Source organism: Tamandua tetradactyla, chromosome 9 (genome assembly GCF_023851605.1).
Source record: "Tamandua tetradactyla isolate mTamTet1 chromosome 9, mTamTet1.pri, whole genome shotgun sequence".
Taxonomy (NCBI): domain Eukaryota; kingdom Metazoa; phylum Chordata; class Mammalia; order Pilosa; family Myrmecophagidae; genus Tamandua; species Tamandua tetradactyla.
Genome location: NC_135335.1, coordinates 115,312,512 through 115,317,079, shown reverse-complemented (window position 1 = coordinate 115,317,079; position 4,568 = coordinate 115,312,512). Strand labels below are relative to the sequence as shown.

General features: G+C 52.4%; 1 long non-coding RNA gene across 1 annotated transcript; it reads right to left on the bottom strand.

Annotated features, from left to right (window-relative positions):
- Nucleotides 1–232: 232 nt before the first annotated feature.
- Nucleotides 233–4,190, bottom strand: LOC143647394 (uncharacterized). Its single transcript, XR_013158029.1, has 2 exons — nucleotides 3,886–4,190; nucleotides 233–1,518 (listed from the first exon to the last, which is right to left on the bottom strand). It is a non-coding gene; the product is annotated as an uncharacterized LOC143647394 (long non-coding RNA).
- Nucleotides 4,191–4,568: the final 378 nt, after the last annotated feature.

Here is a 4,568-nt window from a genome sequence, read left to right as displayed (position 1 = left end):
TAGAGGAGAGTCTTAAAAGTTACCATTTATTCAACTGCATTTTAAACAGAAACCTTAAAAATATTTCACTGACACAGTGATAATGGCCTGAAATTTTGCAATCTCCTGATTACAGGGTGTCCGCGACTTCTCGCTCAGCGTCAAGCCCCCGGCCGGCGGGTGAGACAATGAGGAGAGACAGAGAGACGCAGACAAATCCGCGCTGGTGAGAAACACAGATCCAAGACACGTAGCAGTTGTAAGCACAGACCTTTACTGGAGTTAAGCTTGCATTCTCTGTTACAGGTTCCACGCGGGCCTAAGCACCCCGCGGGGAGACAACCTCTGTGCGGCCGTCAGGTACGGCTCCCTGTGGGTCGTCTCCACCCACTCCGTCCGGGTAACCTCTTATATACTGTGCCCAAACCCAATAGGTTAGTGCCACGTATACAGAGGTGATTGGAAGATAGGGTTGGTGGGCGTGTGCGTCATTTGCAGAAGCAGGATGTGAGCGCCATCTTGGCTCACTCGATGGGCGGGGGGAACTCTAGAGCAGGCTGCAGCGTGTCCACTAGGCCAAACCCGGAAAGCGGCTCTCTACATCTCCCCCTTTTTGTTTTTATAAGAGGCATGGTCCGTAGACCGTATTCTTGTACCCAGTGTCTCTATTGATGATGGTGCTCCCGTGGGCCTGAGTGGCTCACAACATAGTTTGGTGCTTTGGGGAGTCTGGACTAGGCTCGCGTCATCACACGACGGAGCCTCTGGCACCGACCAGAATGCTCACCTCATATAGAGACCGGAGAGTCCGTGAACTGGATACCACGTGACTCCTCCCTGCAGTGCTTCGCCTCGCAACTGGGTCAAGCGGGGATTATGAGAGCGACAGCCAGGGCATAGGAAACGCTGCGGAGGCCTCGGTGCAATGGCTAGAGCCAAGCCCAGTCTGGCCAGGACTGCGGCCGCAGCTCCACCGTCGAGGCGGCTAGGCGCGCAAAATTAACAGCCTCTGGTGCCTAGCTAAACACGGGTAGTGGCCAGGGAGCCTGCAACAAACCTTGCTGACAAGAGCTTTGCCCCAGGTGATTCAGACGGGCTATCTATCGAGGAGGGACGCACACCCACATTTGACTGGGAAGACATAGCTAACATGGTAGAAACACGTAGTTGCTGTTGTGTCTGGAACAAGCGTTCTAACAAACATTTAACAATGAGCAGAGTTACTAAGAGTCCCACTGCTAAAAGAATCCAAGTGGTCAACCTGGGCCAAGAGAACCATGAGGTGACTTGGTCCCACAGTAGCTCGTAGTGGGAAAAGTGGGGTTAAAGTTAGTCTCTCTTCTACTCGGTCGGAGGGTCACTTGCACTGTTGTTGTCATCTTTTCGGTCGTCGCCATCATCAGCAGAGTTGGAGACCGGATCCGGTGGCTCTGGTTGGAGGCTTATCAATTTTCTGGGCAACAGTTCCTTGGCGTCCTCGGGTGACGTCACGGTTCTCACCAGTCTTTCCGGAACCCACACAGGTTGACGTCCTGGTTCCTGGGGAAAAACACAAACAGAGCCTCTGGCCCAGCTGAGCACTGGGTCAGGGCCTTGCCATTGTCCTGACAGGACATCCTTCCAATGGACTAGACCTCTATGTGGAGGACTCGGAGTAGTGTGCTGAAGAGCAGGTGTCATTCCTTGTGAGTTTTCATTTAAAAAATTATATGTAAATAAGGCTACAGACAGTTGAGCCTTCGGGGACAGGCCGTGGCCTATTCCCCCTTTCTGTTTTTTGAGCAAGTCTTTAAGAGACCTGTGTGCTCTTTCAATGATTCCTTGCCCTTGAGGGTTGTAAGGGATACCATGTTTTAATTGCACTTCCATATTTGCACAAAATCTTTGGAAGGCTTTGCTGGTGCAAGCAGGTCCGTTATCTGTTTTTAATATTTTCGGCTTACCCCAAGCTGCCCAAGCGGCAAGGCAGTGTGCAATTACTTGGTGGACTCTTTCTCCTGATTCGGCAGAGGCAAATAAAACTTGAGAACAAGTATCCACTGACACATGCAGGTATTTAACTTTACCATACTCTGAGTGATGGGTGACATCCATTTGCCAAATGTCTCCCGGGATGAGACCTTTAGGGTTAACTCCAACTGAAGGGACTACCCTCTGTTCTGCACAATTATTGCAGGCTCTGACTATATCTCTGGCAGCTGCACGCGGTATGTGAAACCGTCTGGCTAAGGTGCTTGCATTGACATGAAATTTAGTATGAAACTCTTGGGCCTGTTGATACGGTGTCAGCGCAGGGAAGATATGTGGCTGTCGAGTGGCCACATCCACTACGTGATTTCCCTGTGCCATGGGGCCTGGCAGGCCTGTGTGGGCTCTAATGTGAGTTATGTAAAAAGGATTTTGTCTGGCATATATTATTTCCTGAAGTTTGGCAAAGAATGGTCTAACTGAAGAGGAATGCCTTATGATGCCTACCGTTTCTAAAACTGCAACAGAGTTCACAACATAAAGGGAATCGGATACAATATTTAGCGGATTGGTATATTCCTCTAGGACTGTAATAATGACTTGTAATTCTACCCATTGAGGTCTTTGTGGTTGGTAGAGTACTGTTTTGGGAGTACCCCCTTCTGTACAGTATGCTCCTGAACCGGAGCTGGAACCATCTGTGTACACGGTGAGTGCGTTCACTAGTGGCTTAGATGAAGTCACTTTAGGAAAGATCACTGGGTGTCGGGTAACGAATTGTAAGAGGGGATCTTTTGGGTATTGGTTATCAATATTTCCTGAAAAGGTACATCGGAGAATGGCCCACTGATCTATACATCCAGTAAGTATCTCAAGTTGCTGAGAAGAGTAAGGTACTCTGAGGTACTTAGGCTGTTGGCCAAAATGCTGTATGGCCTTTTTAATTGATTCTAAGGCCAGATCTGCAACAGCTGTAGGATAGTGCTCTAGGACCTTTTTTGGGGAAACTCCAGGGTGAACCCAGAGTAATGGTTCTTGCTGCCATAGCACTGCCGTGGGCTGTAACTCTGTCGGCAGCACGCAGGCTTCAAAAGGCTCACTGGGGTTTATTCTTTTCAGAGTAGCGCTGCTGAGCGCCTGCTCCACTCGGGCGGGGGGCACGGCCGTAACTGCCCCTCCCCTGACCAGCCCGCTGGGGGTTCCGGGTCTCGCAAAGGAGGGCCACTGTAATTACTTGATTCGGCCACCAGAGGGAGCCCGTGGTGAGGGTTTTTGGCGAGATCACCAAAACCATTCACCGGAAACTGTTGCATCCCCGCAGCAGGCGCTGGCGGGGCGGAAGGCTGTGTGGGTGAGACAGGGGGCCTCCCCCAATCGATCAGCGGAGGCGCGTCTGCCCCATTGGTCTCATCGCCATCTGACTCTGAGTCAGAGCTGTCTGAACTGGCGTTTGACTCCGGCGGCTTGCCCTTACAGGAGCCGTCCGCAGACGAAGCTGACTGAGTTTCTTGGAGCGCGTGCCGTGCCTGCAGCAGGGCGGAAGACGGACTTAGGCCTGCAGCATTCTCCGCCTCAGGGCAAGCACGGACGGTTTCCCAGATAGGGACCAGGATCGGGTCCATACAAAGGCCCGTCCGGCGCGCCCGTTCTATGTCATTACCAAGTTTTAACCAAGAGGGCAGACTAAGGCTCCCGGAGTGGGCGAACCAAGGTGCAAAAGCAGCAACATCGTCTAAGAACCGCAGGAGGGAACTCTTCCTAACCGAGATACCCCACTGCTTCAAAAGGGTCTTTAAAGGAGCTAACAAAGGTGAACTTCCTGACTGCCCCATGCTTGCAGTCGGCACTGTACTTTAATCAATCGGGGAGCTCTCCCGATTCACTGGGGCTACCTGAACGCCCACAGCCCTTAACTCTCACGTAATAAGAAGTACTCACCTTCTCGCGGTGATCAAGCGCGGGAAGTCCGCTGCGAGCTCAGGATGCGCGTCCTCACCAGCTCGGGGAAAGGCAGCAGAAGGGTTCCCCGTACGGGCCACCACTTGTCCGCGACTTCTCGCTCAGCGTCAAGCCCCCGGCCGGCGGGTGAGACAATGAGGAGAGACAGAGAGACGCAGACAAATCCGCGCTGGTGAGAAACACAGATCCAAGACACGTAGCAGTTGTAAGCACAGACCTTTACTGGAGTTAAGCTTGCATTCTCTGTTACAGGTTCCGCGCGGGACAAGATACCCCGCGGGGGAGCAACCTCTATGCGGCCGTCAGGCACGGCTCCCTGTGGGTCGTCTCCACCCACTCCGTCCGGGTAACCTCTTATATACTGTGCCCAAACCCAATAGGTTAGTGCCACGTATACAGAGGTGATTGGAAGATAGGGTTGGTGGGCGTGTGCGTCATTTGCAGAAGCAGGATGTGAGCGCCATCTTGGCTCACTCGATGGGCGGGGGGAACTCTAGAGCAGGCTGCAGCGTGTCCACTAGGCCAAACCCGGAAAGCGGCTCTCTACAACAGGGTCCTGTTCTCCCACTCATTTGTTTCATTCATTTCCCCTCCTCCTCAATATCCTTGAAAATTCTCTCGTTCTCTAAGCCACACTCTTCATTCTGGTCCCATTTTCCTGG